Source organism: Balaenoptera physalus (assembly GCF_965194825.1).
Source record: "Balaenoptera physalus genome assembly, chromosome: 14".
NCBI classification, from domain to species: domain Eukaryota; kingdom Metazoa; phylum Chordata; class Mammalia; order Artiodactyla; family Balaenopteridae; genus Balaenoptera; species Balaenoptera physalus.
The window spans coordinates 64,182,825-64,199,781 of NC_138893.1; the positions used below are offsets into that span (position 1 = coordinate 64,182,825).

At 34.8% G+C, this 16,957-nt stretch overlaps 2 long non-coding RNA genes across 2 annotated transcripts in view; one reads left to right on the forward strand and one right to left on the reverse strand.

The window, feature by feature from the left end:
• LOC309642428 overlaps positions 1–16,957 on the forward strand; it is a 577,545-nt gene that overhangs the window by 89,046 nt on the left and 471,542 nt on the right. The gene's annotated exons all lie outside the window — the stretch shown is intronic.
• The window catches only part of LOC309642416, a 60,613-nt gene that overhangs the window by 21,141 nt on the left and 22,515 nt on the right, over positions 1–16,957 (reverse strand). Inside the window, exon 2 of the long non-coding RNA XR_014253178.1 lies at positions 1–16,943. This exon is cut by the window's left edge and continues 21,141 nt beyond it. This is a non-coding gene — a long non-coding RNA (uncharacterized lncRNA). The remainder of the gene's footprint in view (positions 16,944–16,957) is intronic.

A 16,957-nucleotide genomic window follows, 5' to 3' on the forward strand; every position in this document is an offset into this window, starting at 1 on the left:
TTTAACAGATTTCTTGGAAAAACAAGGGTTTTAATGTTATACTTTGCTAATACAAATATTGAAATAGAAATATAACAAATGGTGTATTAATACCAAAGTAGACTTACTGACAGCCAATGACTCATTTAAAGAAAAGAGTTTGTTCACCAGAAAGCACTGAACCATACAGTCAAAACTTCATCTCCTGTACTCAGGTATTTCTTATGTGATGATTGTGCCCTATGCCTGGAAAAAAATTGCCAAAATTGGTAGACATGCAACTAAATCTGAGATGCAGTTGGGAATTCAGAGGCAGTTTTATTATCATGAAAGTCAATTATATAGCTCCATTGCGACATTCATAGATGAGAGATTTAACGGCATTTTCCTCAAATGATTGTGTTATGCAGCCTAGATACATTTTAAAAAATCAGAAGTAAAAATTAGAGTGAAGAACAATATATCTACTTCTGTAAATATTGGGTTGGCCAAAGAGTTCTTTCGTTTTTTTCTGTCAAGATGGCTCTAGTAGCGCTTAGTTGTCTTTAACTTCAGTCAAAACAATTTTGTTAGACTGTATTGTGACAGCTGTCATATCAGTGTGCATTTAAAAAAACAGAACTTATAAAAATTGGTGAATTTTTGTGTAGGCATTTTAATATTGAAGATGGAAGAAAAAAAGCAACATTTTTGGCATATTATGCTTTATTATTTAAAGAAAGGTAAAAACGCAAAAAAAAAGAGATTTGTGCAGTATACGGAGAAGGTGCTGATTGAACGTGTCAAAAGTGGTTTGCGGGGCTTCCCTGGTGGTGCAGTGGTTGAGAGTCTGCCTGCCAATGCAGGGGACACGGGTTCGAGCCCTGGTCTGGGAGGATCCCACGTGCCGCAGAGCGGCTGGGCCTGTGAGCCACAATTACTGAGCCTGAGCGTCTGGAGCCTGTGCTCCGCAACAAGAGAGGCCGCGATAGTGAGAGGCCCGTGCACCGCGATGAAGAGTGGCCCCCGCTTGCCGCAACTAGAGAAGGCCCTCGCACAGAAGCAAAGACCCAACACAGCCATAAATTAATTAATTAATTAATTAAAAATTAAAAAATAAAAAAGTGGTTTGCGAAGTTTCATGCTGGAGATTTCTCGCTGGACGATGCTCCACAGTCAGGTAGATCAGTTGAAGTTGATAGCGATCAAATTGAAACAATAATTGAGAACAATCATCATTATACCACATGGGAGATAGCCGACATACTCAAAATATCCGAATCAAGCGTTGAAAATCATTTGCACCATCTTGGTTATGTGCATCGCTTTGATGTTTGGGTTCCACATAAGTTAAGCGGAAAAAACCTTCTTCACCTATTTCCGCGTGCGATTCTCTACTGAAACGTAACAAAAACATCCCATTTTTAAAACAACTTGTGATGGGTGATGAAAAGTGGATACTGTACAATAATGTGGAATGGAAGAGATTGTGGGGCAAGTGAAATGAACCACCACCAACCACACCAAAGGCCGGTCTTCATCCAAAGAAGGTGATGTTGTGTATACAGTGGGATTGGAAGGGAGTCCTCTATTATGAGCTCCTTCTGGAAAACCAAACGATTAATTCCAACAAGTACTGCTTCCAGTTAGACCAACTGAAAGCAGCACTCGACGAAAAGTGTCCGGAAGTACTCAACAGAAAACGCATAATCTTCCATCAGGATAACGCAAAACTGCATGTTTCTTCCATGACCAGGCAAAAACTGTTACAGCTTGGCAGGGAAGTTCTGATTCATCTGCCGTATTCACCAGACATTGTACCTTTGGATTTCCATTTATTTCGGTCTTTATAAAATTCTCTTAATGGAAAAAATTTCAATTCCCTGGAAGACTGTGAAAGGCACCTGGAACAGTTCTTTTCTTAAAAAGATAAAAAGTTTTGGGAAGATGGAATTATGAAGTCTGAAAAATGGCAGAAGGTAGTGGAACAAGATGGTGAATATGTTGTTCAATAAAGTTCTTGGTGAAAATGAAAAATGTGTCTTTTATTTTTACTTAAAAAGGAACTTTTTGGCCATCCCAATAGAAAGTATCTTCTCAAGTTGTGTACAAAACTCCATTTTTGGGGATTGCTTCAGTGAATGAAATTGCAATGATCTCCATCAACCAAATCTTCATGTCTAAAGAAGAGTTGTCTCTAATTGGCTATTATAGATAAAAGAAAACTTAAGAATTTGTGGCAGCATCACGCTTGATTATAACCTATTGAGGTTTAGCTGAACCAAAACATATCTTGCTCCTCCAATGATTTAAATTACAAGTAAGCATCTATTTAATATTAAAAATATTCAGTCTAGTATCTGCAGAAGGAATTAGCAAGAGGTAGTGCTGATCATTATTTTTTTCTGTAAAGTCAAAATAATAACCAAAAAGTTCTCAACGCTACCCTTTTAAAAATTATAGAGTTATAATACAATTCTACAATTTGGGGATGTGTTTTAGCTTTTTTTGTGTATCTCAAATATTCATTCTGTGCTAGTGATATACAGCTTCAGCCTTGGCTTGGGATAAATTGTGATTTTAACACAGCTATCTAGCTGGTAGCCAGAGGGTTTATTTGTTCAATTTTTAATATGTACATTTCTTTGCCAAAGGCTCAGGGCAATTTATGAAGTAAATTACATTGTAAGAAGTTAAAGGTTAAAATTCTGCCTAACTTGGTCTTTTCTTCGACCTCTGGAAGAGAGTCTCCAGTGGAAAACCCCTCATCATGACCTGGATTTCTTGACTTAAAGTTGACATGGGTTTTCTAAGAAACCCTTTTATCAAGCCCCTCTGTCTAAAACTCAGATCTTTTCCCACAATGAGAGAGCGTGTTTCCTGGTTTCTTCCATCTTCCCCCTGTGCCAAACTCCACTGTAGGTGACATCTTTACAAGATACACCTAACACTAATGTTCATTAGGTCTTAGTTTCGCAAGTATCTGGGAGGATTGGTAAGTGCTGTCGGTGGGCTCCTGTGCCACTCCCATGGGCCAGAGAAATACTTTTCTTTCAATTCAAGTTTCCTTGCAATATTTCTTCCCGTAGGAGCTGAAGCTTGTTGGTCTTTTACTATTACATAATAAATACTGACCTATTCAGTACTTACCTCTTTTCCAAGGACACACATTAATATTTTAAGAGATTATATGCTTTTAGTTCATATTTGGAAATAATATTTCCTACATTAACAATGTCTCTACCCTGCCCTTGGAGTATATGGTTCCTCAGTGTTGCTCTGAGAGGCTTTTAATTTCTTTTTTGTACTTTCCCATGGCCCACAGGAATCATAAAAATGTACATTAGACTTTAATGTCCACTTTTATTGAGACCTAGGGACAAACCCTCTATTCCATTCCACTCTTTGGTGTCAGAGCCTTTCTTTGATTTAAGGGAAATGGAAGACTGTGATTACCAATATGTCCTACAACTGACCCACAAATAAATAGTTAAAGACCTGAATAGGCACATTATTGTGCCCCATAACAGATAGACATGCATGAGAAGAAAGGTTGGAATTAAAATAACATCAACAACAACAACAACAATAATAATAATTCAGACTTCCAGTTCTCAGTGCAGATAACTTCATCCTACCCCAGCTTCCAGAGGGTAAAATGACTGTTCTGAAAGGGTCCTCAGGGTGAGCTGAGGCTAGAGAATTCCTTTATGGAACTACAGAAAAATAGAATTCTGGGAACTGTAACTACCAGCAAGCGTTAAATTAACTGTCCAGAATTATCCGATGACAAAAAAGCTAGAACTGGGCCTGCTGAGGAGGAGATGGGCTGTAGAAAGGAAGGTATTTTTTGGTCCAGTGGAGGGAACAAGCAACTGGGCAGAGCAGGAAGTTGTGCTATTGGAAACTCAGAAAGTTGGGTGTTCTGTCTTCTAACAAGGGATATTAATCATCTGTTTTTCCAGGAGGATCATGGTATGCAAGAATAGATGCGCTTATCTCCCAGTATAGTACAATGCTCATCAGTCATTCACTTACTCAATAACTTTTTATTGAGTTCTAGGTTTTAGAAATAAGTAAAGCAGGCAAAGATCACTGTCATCATGGAGCTAACATTCTACAGGAGAAAGACAATAAAAAATAAATTGATTAATTAATAATAATAAAATATTAGTTTAAAATATGAGAAGTGCTATGAAGAGAAGGCAGGGAAGGGAGAAAGGGATAGCGTGGTGAGGAATAGGTATAAAGGTTTTAAAGAAGTTGGTTTCTGAGAGGGCCATACTTGAGATGATGGAATAGCTCTGTTAACGTCTGGAAGAAGAGACTTCTGAGCAGAGGCAGCACCAGTCAAAGACCCTGAGGCAGATTGTAGCTGGAATATTTCATAAACAGCAAGAAAGCTAGAGTGACTGGAAAGAAGTGAGCACAGAGGAGAGAGCAGGGGGAGAAGGTGTCAGAGGAATAATGGGGCACTAGAATCATGTACAGATTTGTGGGCCACTGTACAGACTTTGGCCCTTTCTTCTGAGTGATATGGGATTATCCTTGATGATTTGAGCAGAATAGTGACATTATCTGCTTTATCTTTTAAAGGAATCATTCTTACTGCAAAGAGGGGAAGAGTAGAAGCAGAGGACCATTTAGAAGGATGTTAGAACAAGACAGGCAATGTATTATGGTGGCTTGGAACAAGGATATGTGGATTATATAGAGAGAGGTAGACAGATTCAGAATATGTATTTAAGGAATAACCAACAATATTTACTGACAACTTGGATGTGGATTATTTGAGAAAGAGAGGAATCAAGGATGTATCCAGGTCTGTATCTTAAGCAATTGGGATGATGGAAATGCTATTTATTAAGTTGATTAATTGGAGAAAACTGCAAGAGAGGTTTGCAAGGAGTGAGGTGGGGAAAATTCATGGTTTTGAAAATGTTAAGTTTGGTATACCTAGCAGAAAGTGGAGAGGTCAAGTAGGAGGGTTGGATATAGGTCTGGCTTTCATGAGAAATGTGTGAGTGCAGAAATTAATTTGGGAATCAACATCATGTATGAATTATAATAAAAATTTCTCTGGTGTTGAGGGAACTTGAGAGAGCAGGGCTAATTTTGGCATGCTTCCTTAATCAACATTTTGCATCTTAATTCATTAATATAATCCAGTGCTTGTATGAGCATATGTATTGACATGTGCTTATTATGAGGCAGTGTGTTTTACTGGTTAATAACAGAACCTGAAATGAATTGTCTGAGTTTTAATCCCCCAAAGGATGGCTTCTGTGGCATTCCACAAATTTTTATGTTGTTAATTTTCATTCAAGTCATAATACTTTTCAATTTCTATTTTGATTAATTATCTGATATACAGGTTGTTTAGAGGTGTGTCATTGATTTTCCAAATATTTTGGGGTTTTCCCATGACCTTTCAGTAATTAATTGATAATTTAATTCCATGATGATGAGGGACGACACTTTGTAAAGCTTGAATCCTTTCAGATTTATTGAGATTTGTTTTATGGATCAGAATAACGTATATTTTCATAAATGTCTAATTTGAGAAAATGTACATTCTGCTGTTGTGTGGCATTTCCTCTGTATGTCAATTTGATCAAGTTTATTTATTGTATTGTTCAAGTCTTCTATATTATTACTGATTTTTTGTCTCATATCTATTGTTTTTATTGAGAGAAAGGTATGGAAGTCTGCCCTTAATTGTTGATTTGTATTGATATGTTGTTCCTTGAAGGTTTATCAGCTTTACTTCTTGTGGTTTGAAGTACTGTGATGTGTTGTGATAGTTAATTTTATGTGTAAACTTGACTAGATCATGGTACTCAGATATTTGGTCACACATTATTCTATATGTTTCTGTGAAGATAAATTTGGATGGGATTAACATTTAAATCAGTAGACTTTAAGTAAAGCAGATTGCTTCCCATAACGTGAGTGGACCTTATCTAATCAGTGAAGACCTTAAGAAAAAGACTGACCTCCTCAAGGTAGAGGGAATTCTGCTAGCAGATTGCCTTCAAACTCTAAGTGCAACTCTTCCCTGGGTCTTCAGCATGCTGGCTTACCCTGCAGATTTGGACTTGTCAGCCTCCACAATCACTTGAGCTAGTTCTTTTGTTGGAGAACCCTTACTAGTACAGCTATGTAAACTTTTAGGATTGTTATGGTCTTTTGATGAATAGACCTTTCATCATTATAAAATGACATTTATTTACTTATATCCTTGTTGGTATGCTTTGCTTTTAAATCTGTTTTGTCTTTTATTATATAGAGATTCCAGCTTCCTTTTTGCAGGTGTGGGGAGGGGAGGATTAGTATGATAAATATTTGTACATTCTTTTACTTTTAATTTATTTATGTCTTTATGTTTAAATTGGGTTTCTTGTGGTCAGCATTTAGTATTGGTTCTTGCTTTTCAATGTAATTGACAATTTCTGTTTTTTAATTAGGATTCTTAGATTATTAATTAACATTACTATTGTTAGGTTTAAGTTTATTCTACTATTTGTTTTGTATTTGTTCTTTGTTCCTCTTTTTCACTTATTCTCCCTTCTTTTGCATTAATATTTTTACCCTATTTTATCTTTTTTGTTGACTTATTCTCTAAGTTTTTGTTGTGTTTTTTTAGTGGATGCTTATTATTTAAGTACATATTTAAATTCACAATCAATATTCAAGTGATATTTTACCACTTCATTTAAACAGTCCATTTATTTCTCCTGATGTTCTATTTATCTATTTTTGGTGGTCATACATAACAGTATGTTATTTTTGTCATATATTTTACCTACACATATGTTATGAACCCCCCACTCTATATTGCTATTATTTTTGTTTAAGCAGTCAATTAACTTTTCAATATATTTAAACAAAATAAAATTTATATATTTATCCATGTAATTACCACTTTCCTTTATTTCTTTGAGCATCTCTATAGTTCCATCTGGAATTATTTTCTTTCTTTCTGAAGGGATTCCTTCAGAGGACTGTGAAAATGTCTTTACTCACATTCTTTTCAAAGATATTTTCACTGAGTAGTTGTCTAGGTTGATAACTTTATTCTTTCAATACTTTAAAGGTGTTCTACTGTCCTTCACTAACATTTTGTTTTCAAACAAGAAATCTGTCATCTATATCTTTATTTTACCATAAGTAGCACGTCTTTTATTTTCTGGCTTCTTTTAAGATTTTCTCTTCACCACTGGTTTTGAGGAATTTGATTATGATGTGCCTTTGTGTAAGTTTTAATGTTTCTTTTGTTTTGATATTGTTGTATTTATTGGATGTGTTGATTTATATAGCTTTCCTCAAATTTGGAACATTTCAGTCATTATTTCTTCAAGTATTTTTTTCTTTCTCCTCCTTTTTGTCTCCTTCAAGGATTCCAGTTTCCTCATCTATTCATTGCTTGAAGTTATTATCCAGCTCACTGATGTTCTTTTTTCTTTTTAAAAAATTTCTGTGTTTCATTTTGCATAACCTATTGCTATGCTTTCAAATTCACTACTCTTTTAAACTCTAATACTGATCTCCCATTCAGTGTATTTTTCATTTCAGACACTGTAGTTTTCTATTGTATATATTGATTTGGGTTTTTTTTAATCTTCCATGTCTCTCTTCTTAAATTTATGAACATATGAAATACAGTTTTAATAATAACTGTTCTAGCATCCTCATCTGCAATTTCTAACATCCTTATCAATTATTTTTTATTTGTAATTAATTGATATATTTTCCCCTGATAATTATGGGTCATTTTTTCTTGCTTCTTTTCATGCCTGGTAATTTTTTATTGGATCCCAGACATTATTAATTTTACCTTTTTATATGGATATTTTTGTTTTCCTATAAATATTCTTGTACTTGTTCTAGGATGAAGATAAGTTACTTGAAAATGGTTTGATCTTTTGAGTCTTGCTTTTAAAATTTCCTAGAAGGAACCAGAACCATATTTATTCTAGGGCTAACTATTCCCCACTACTAAACAAGAGTCTTCTGCATACTCTGACTAATTTCCTTTGAATTATGAAATTTACCAGTGAGAATAATACTATGCCTGGCCATCTTCTCCTACTGTGTACTGTTCCTTCTAATCCTGTGGGTGGCTTTTTACCAATCTCTCGTAGTTTCCTTATGCATATGTTATATTCAGTACTCAATTGAATGCTCAAGGGAAATACTCTGCAGATCTTCAGCATTCTCCCTCTTTCCAACTTCTTCCTCTCTGGTACTTTGTTTTTGGAATTCTATCTGCCTCAGTTACCCTGTAATCTCAGCAACATCTCCTCAACTTGAGTCTGCGTTTCTCTGCCTGCATTCCTTTACCTTTGTTTTACCATGTCTCGAGACAGTAAACTAGAGCAATTATAAGTATTATCTCATTGTTTCTTGTTGTTCAAGCACCACTGTCTTTTTTGTGTTATGTCAAGGATTTGAAAAACAATGTTTCATATATTTTGCCGGGTTATTTGATTGTTTCTGGTAGGAGGGCAAAGGTAATCTCTGTTACTCCATCTTGGCTGGAAATAAATGTCTCTGTACCTACTGCAGTGATTGCAGCTTCAGCCTCACAATAGCACAACCAGCCATAACCTTCAAGAAAATACTCTTTAATTAAAAAAAAAAATTTGAAAACCACTGATTTAAAAATAGATAAATAGAAAAAATATGTATCTCATTGTTGAGATTGATATGATCTGAAAATCATTACAGTTAAAAAGAGAATGTATTTGGAAAGGTTAAAAAACTTAGGCAAATAAAGAGTTCTCTTGTAAGAAAGTTTTTATTTAGGGTGACTTAATTTAATCAGATTTTCCCCCGATATCTAATTTATATTCTTTTGTGCAATGGTAGCTTTTTGAAAAAGAAAGAAGAGACATAACTTTGGAGCATGTGACATTGTAAGATAGGTCAAGTTTAAGGGACCCTCAATAAGAAATCTAATAGCCTATAGTAGGAGGAAATTGGTTTCTTGGGGAATGACTTAGGGTGTGGGAGAAATGCAGAGAAGAGTAAAAAGCATCAACATCAAAACCCTTAAAGTTTAAACTTTTGCTGTGATTTAGTCACTTTCTCATCTATTATATTAATACTTTCTGGATAGAGGAACAAAAGACTGCATGTCAGAGCTGGGTACAGGCCTAGCTGTGTATAGCAACTGCATAGTCTTGTTTTTCAATCTGTTGCTTCTCCAACTTTTATTCCTATGAAAAACTCAGGACTGTTTTGTGGATAGGAAGAAGAAAAGTCTACATCCAAATGGCAAAACTTCTTGTTGTAGAAAGTGGTTCTAATTATTATCTAATTTTTATATCAAGGTCTTTGGTGTTCTACTCAAAATAAGATCCAGCTAATTAATATGTACTTGACTTTTGTTGTTTCCTCTTAAAAATTGTTAGGCGGTGCCTTGAAAATGGGAATCTTGAACTTTGGAGACTGCATTGGTATACTGTTGATTGTCAGAGGACTAGAAACTGAAAAAAAAAAATTATATTCCAAGAACTAGAATATACAACTTATATCTCTGTGACTCATCCTCTGAAAAATAGAACTAATAATTTCCTATTCTTATATAACCGTTAAGCAAGGTAAGAATGTTACATATCATGGAAAAATGTTCTTTCTCATCTAAAAGATATGTTCCCCAAATCTGTTATTTTGTCCAATGGTCTAGTCTCTGGATTGATTATATCTAGTATAGTTTAATTTTGATGCATTGACTGGTTGGTTTGGGGTCATCCATACTTTCCCATTTATCTAAGGCAGCTATATAACCTTTTCTAAAGTCTGACATTTATACTACATGTTTATAAAATGCTTTTAATTCTGACTCTTGAACATTGTACCTAGTAAGAATATGGGCAGAAAAGAAAGCAGCAAAAACCTATGTAAGGGGAAAAAGTTTGAGAAACATTTTTAGACCTCATTCACCTCCATCAAGACTGATAAATTTAAACTGGCTCATTGAAGCAGCAAATACACTTCGTCTTTTCACCAAGCATAACCTTCACTGAATCATATCAGTATTTCCTTCCCATCTCTGAGATCTGTTTCCTCTTCAGTGGATTCTTGATGACTCCAAAACACTTGAGGTGTATTTCTGGTTCCTTCCAATAATGAGAATGTTAAGTGTTAATTTGACAACCCAAATTTTGCCTGTGACTTTAGTATAACTATCAAAATATGTCAAGGAGGAAGGAAAACAAGTTGATAAGATTTAAGTACATCTCTACTGCATGATGATGTTTAATATTAATAAAATGGAAGACAAGCAGTGTTTTTGTACTCTGTTTAAAAAGAGAAAATATGTAGTTCTCAGTTTTTATTGATTCCTTCACACATAAAAATGAGACCATACACCATACTAGTATGATCAGATAAGATTATCCTAAAAATGTATTTTATGGTGAAAGCCTGTGTTTGCTCTAGGGTGCTGAGGTCTGAGTAACTGAGGTCAGACATGTAGGCACTGCATGCCTATGTGACTACCCCCAGTTAAAATGAAAATAATATAAAATTGTAAAAATAAAACAAAACCCTGGACTCAAGACTCAGATGAGCTTTCCTGGTTGGCAGCACTTTGAATGTGTTATCACACATTGTTGTTTGGAGATTAACCACTTCCCCATGTGACTCCACTAGAGAGGATACTTGTTTCTCCTGGGCTTGTTCGTATTCTCCTTTTTTCCTTTGCTGATTCTAATTTCTATCCTTTGCTGTAGTAAATCGTAACTGTGAGTGTAAACATCTGAGTCCTGTGAGTACTTCTAGTGATTCTTTGAGCCTGAGGGTCGTCTTGGGATCCCCGGTACATACTCATACTGTAAGACTACAGAAAGTTGTGTTGGGTTCTCTGCCTTTTAGTATCAGTTTTCCACTTGACTTCTCACTCTCTTGACCCCGTCCTACTTATGAATCTGCTAATTCCATAAGGTTAAAGTGATGTTGACAGGCTTAATTTCATTACTCTTTTTTCCCTGAAGTTTGGCCTCTTAATTTCATTTTCCTTTGTACCTTGAACTTTATTATTTTTTTATCCCCAATTCTGTGAGACTATTAAAATTCTGCTTAGCTTATGTGCTATTTAGTTGTTGCTTTTTACTCGTTGCTTTTTACTCACCTTCTTTGTCTGTACTGATTATATATTGACAGATGTATTGATATTGTAGAGCAAAGCAGTGCAGGATACCATGCTCATCACAAGCCATTTCTCTCTTCCATCAGATAATATCCTGTTGTTCTTTGATGACATTTAGTTATTTTTGATGGAAGCATTTATGTCAAAGACCAGTTGTGTTTTATATCAAAGCCTGAAATATGAAATCATGAATTAAGATGGAATGCATTTTGTTTATATTTTGGAAAAACAGTAGAGTGCCTATTATGTACCAGACAGTGTGCACAGTGCTGTAGTATGATTTTTCATAGTCAATTTAGAGGAAATTGGTAAATTTACATGACCTGAATTTAAAAATGGGTACCTTTACTCCCAATTTTTATGCCATTATGAGCAAACTCCATATATCAACACCTTCTAAGCTTCTAAAATAAACAGTAAAATGCTTCTAAAGATGAGAAAATTAAGTTTAAAGAAAGGTGAGGCAAGTTTCTGTGAAAATTAATCTTATGTCAAAAGAATTCTTGGGGAGAAAAAAGGGAAAACACTGCTGCTGTGACCCTTCCAGGCCAGTAATATATACAGAGGTTCATAATTTTGGAATTAACTTGTGAAGAGAGTCATGATTATCAGGTGTTTTTAATAACTTTTTTTAAAGAAAAATATTTGTGATTTTGCATATTTTCCTTCTGAGATGAATTTGTTTTCCTGCTAATTTTGAAGCCCCACTGGTTCCTTTAAGTCTTTCAGACAGGTCATAGCATAGACTGGCTGTTGATAAAAGAGCAGTTTGTCTTTTAATACATTTAACAGCTCTTTTGCTGCCACTATCTATTGATTGTAGCCTGAAGGGTTTGCCTTTTCTTTTCAAAAGTCTTAAAACCATTGCTTTGTGTTGTTAACAAGGCTAAATTCCACTCTGTCCTTTTGCATAACTCTCACTGACATTCTCTACTAAAAGTTGCATTTTTTTCTTCTTGTTATTGCACCCCATAGTTGTTAGGGAATTACACATTTAGAGAAACTTGAGTTTTCTTAGTAGATTGTTATTGCAATAGGTGTTATTTTTTCCAAAATTAGTTTCAAATTAAGTTGGATTTGGAAAGGAACATTTTGGTGTTGACATATATTTTAAGGAAAGGCATGAGATCTTTCTTTTTTTTTTACTTTTTTTTTTTGGCCACGCTGCGTGGCATGTGGGATCTTAGTTCCTCCCACCAGAGATCAAATGTGCACCCCCTGGAGTGGAAGCGTGGAGTCTTAACCACTGGACTGCCAGGGAGGTCCCAGACATGAGACCTTTTGATCTGCAAGTGAGTCAGGTATGATAAGTTAGGCAATGCTGTGGTGTTGAACAACCCCAGATCTTAGGGATTTAGAGTAACAAAGGTTTATTTCTTGCCCACATAGCATATCCATTATGGACTACCTGGGAGCTCTGCTCCATGTTCTTCTCAATGCGGGACACAGGGTGGAATAATAATTATCATCTGAAACATTTCAAGTTGTGTTGGTGCCAAATATAACGTAGTATAGATGCAGTGGCTCTTAAGGCTTCTTTCTGGTTGTGACACAAGACACTACTATTTGTGTTTTCACTGGCCAAAGAGAGCTGCATGACTGTGTCAAAATTCAGGTGAACAAAGAAAGTTTAATTCTGCTATGTGCCCAGAAGGAGAAAACCCAGATATTTGTAATTAGTCCTAATGAGCACCACAGAAATCATGCATACATTTTGGTATGCATATTTTAAGAAAATGTTCTTTTTGAGGAATTTGTGACTCTTTTCTGGGTTCTTCACATTCTCTCATTTTATTGAAGAATTATTTAGATTTATCTAAAGAAGACTATCATATACATAGACTGTAATAAACTTTTCTTGATAAATCAGCATCTGTTAAATGTTCTGACAACTGTATCTGTCCAATCTGGATGCCATTATCTTATTACAGTTACCCATTTGGTTAATCTGGTTTTGACAACAATACTAATTCTTGAAGGAATTCTTTAACTTGGAACTTTAATGACCACAAAGGATTAATTGAGCATCATTAAACACAGAGTCCATAATGAGAACATACATAGTTTACTGAACCAGTTAATTTGATATAGGCTTCGAACTGCAGTTGATACTTGAACAACATGGTTTTGAACTGCACGGCTCCACTTATATGTGGATTTTTTTTTCAATAAATATATACTACAGTACTACCCAATCTGTGGTTGATTGAATCCACAGAGGTGGAGCCATGAATATTGAGGGCCAACTGTAAACTTATATGCAGATATTCGACTGTGCAGGGATCAGTGCCCCTAACCCTCACATTGTTCAAAGGTCAGCTGTAGGGCAAATATGCAGACTAGTCCTGTTTAAAACTTCAAATCTTATAAATCCTAGCTTGCAAATTCATGAATCTCTTCTGATTGCAAACACTTCAAGACTTTGTTGTGTAGTTTTTCTCTGGATATTATGCTATTATCTATTTTCTCTGAGATTGATGCTGTTTTCCTATTGAAAAAAGGTTTTGATCTAGTTCAGTGGTTCTCAAATTTGGTTGAATATTAGAATATCCTAGGGAAGTTACTAAACCCAAGCTCAGGAAAATTCCAAGTGAGTAGATTTTGGATGGAACCTGGAACGTGTTCTACTCAGGAGATGCTGATGTAATGATGTCTTTAACTAAGTATGTCAAATATTATTGGAGATGTATACTAACTAATTATTGAATAGCTTCTGTTGTAAATGGAGAAACTAAAGCTCAGGCAGGCAGCAAACACACAGAAATAGGAACTTTAGAGTGAGAGGTTACCCCAAGCTAGTTATTACTAATAATGTGATGTTGGACAAATTAAAGTATCTTAACAGGTGCTTGAAAGAGGTAAATCATATAATGTATGTAATACATATTTCTTTGCACACAGTAACTTTTAAACAATTATTGGCTTATGTTGTAATTGTTCTTATGAACTGTTACTGTTTTTGCAATTTTTATTTTTAATTTTATTTAAAAAAATTTGTATGTACGTTTCAGGAGTACAGCGTTATGATTCAACATCTGTCTACACTACAGAGTGATCACTACCACAAGTGTGGTTGCCATACATTGTCTCCTTCACCCATTTCGCCCACCCCTACTCCCTTCCCCTCTGGTAACCACTAATCTGTTCTCTGTGTCTATCAGTTTGTTTTTTGTTTATTTTGTTTGTTCATTTGTTTTGTTTTGTTTTGTTTTTAGATTCCACATACAGGTGAAATCATATGGTATTTTTCTTTCTCTGTCTAATTTATTTCACTTAGCATAATACTTTCAAAGTCCATCCATGTTGTTGCAAATAGCAGGGTTTCATTCTTTTTTACGGTTGAGTAGTATTCCATTAGAACCATTATTCTTCTTGCTTTGCCCTAAGTCTTCCATATTCTCTTTTCTATATCCTCTCTTACCACTGTCCACTTTTAACACAGTGCTCTGGGCACATTGTTTTTGCTGTTTCTTTAACACTCCAAGTAAAAGCTCTTCTTTGGGTCTCTGCCATTGTTTTCCTTTTGCTTGCAATCTCATTACCAAGATTGCTGAATTCTCCTTCCCCACTTTCTTCAAGAATCTACTGAAATATAAGGATTTTTGCTGCTGTTTTCTTGACCATCTGATTTTAAATAGCAACATTCAATTCTTTTTTCTCCTGTTTCTATCTCTGCTTTATTTTTCTCCATAGCACGTCTCATTGCTTGAAAGAGCTGTTTGCTTGTTTATTTATTTGTTTACCCTTGTTTCTCCTATAAGAAAAAATACCCCATGAAGCAGGAACTTATATTGGTTCTATCCCCAGTTTGTTTTTTTTTCTTGAAAGAGCTAGGTATAATTTGATGTTTAATAAAAAGTTCTTGACTATAGGAATAAGTGGATGAGTGAACAAATAATAACACTTCAAAGTGTATGAGAAAAATTGAGAAAAACAAAATAGTAAGACTTTAAATTTGTTTTCTCATCTTTTGATAGATCAAACAGACTAAAAGATAGAGATAGTGGGATTTTGAATAATATTAATACAAAATTATTCATGTTTTCTAACAATAAAACTGATACCAAACATTCAATATAAAAAAAGTCTAGAAAAAAAAAAAGACAAATTAAAAACCTACAACTGCTTAGAAATTAAAAGCAAAAACAAAAACAGACTTCCTTCCTCCATAATTCTTAGCCATGTGTCATAAATAATGATAAAATATCTGATTTCAGACTCTTTAAATAAAACTATAAGCAAACAAATACAAACTGTACATTATGTACATCATCACAATTACCCAATCTGACCCAGACAATTTACTTCATAAATTCAGCCTGATAAAAAATTCACTCGCATATGTATTGAAATCTGTTGATCACACAGAGATACACTAGCTTCTAAACAACAAAGAAGTCTTGAAATAGAATACATTTAGGCATATGTTGGAAAAGTTTTAAAATATGTACTTTTATATGTGTTCCTATAAAATATTTATAAATCTTCACACATGTATCCAAATGTGTTTTCTTATTACATCTCATATTTACTATTTCAATAAAAAGCTTTTTTTCTGAGACTAGTAATAAAACCAAGTTAATGTCTTCACGTGCATCTTTTATCCTCTTTTCATGTTATGAATGTCCTGTTGTTGATAGAAGTACCCACCAGTGGTTATGAAGAGCCACGACTCTCATTTTCATTTTCAAACTGGTCAACACTGTAAGTGAAAATCCCATGACTGGAGACAATGTATAAAGCAATAAACTCCTCCTGTCTCATAAACAGTGAGCCTTGAAAGCAGAGCACTTATGACAGCAGGGGCATTTACTACTGAATGACATCTACCACTCTGGGAATATTGTGGAAGTGAATAGAGCAAGATTATCATGCCAGCGATATGAAGATTTTAAAATTTTTATTTTGTTTGCAGAATTTGAAGAAATTGATTTTAAGGAAATAGAATTAGTAAGCAAGGAAGTGTATTATTGCATACAAGGACTGTGTGAGCTGTTTACTGAATTTATCTAATGCAGGCCTGTGAGGAGAGCAAGAAGATGAATAGATCACTCAGCAGCAATGCCATTGGTTTAGGAACATTCTCTACTGCCTAGAAAATATCAAATATGAGGGAAGAAATAAATAGGTATGTACAGTGCACACAAAAGAGTGAATCAGACTGTTCCTGAAAAAATACATGTTCTATATATGTCAATTATAGCTCAATTTAAAAAATGAAAAAAAAAGCAAGACTTTAGCTGGAATGCAAACTAAATGAAAAATTGCTGATTCTTTGTTCATTACGTAATTGTGTGCCTATTGTAAGCAAGGGGCAGGATGAAGTAAAAGACAAAAATCCAAAAAGTAATCAGTTTCAATTTTTATTAGCACCATGCTCTACCCAACTGAGCTAACTGGCCAGTTGACTTAATTTTTAGATAAAATGATCTGATTTTTACCATACATCAGTAATCCTGCCCAAATGTCTTCTTCAAATCCTCTTCTAATGTTAAAACATGAGTGGGTCTACAAAGTATCTTTCTTCTTTTTGCTTTTTTTAAGTATTAGCTATCTTGCTAATGTCACTTTAGCAAATGAAAATTTTTGGTGGTAGCTGGACTTACTATTAAATAACATAAAAGGTCTGTTGAAACTCAATGGCAGCTGCTAAATATCAAGATAAAAACACTACCCATGATAATCTGAAGAACTATTAAGAGAAAAGGAGGGGACTTCCCTGGTAGCGCAGTGGTTAAGAATTCGCCTGCCAATTCAGGGTTTGAGCCCTGGTCCGGGAAGATCCCACATGTCGCTGAGCAACTAAGCCCGTGTGCCACAACTACTGAGCCTGCGCTCTAGAGC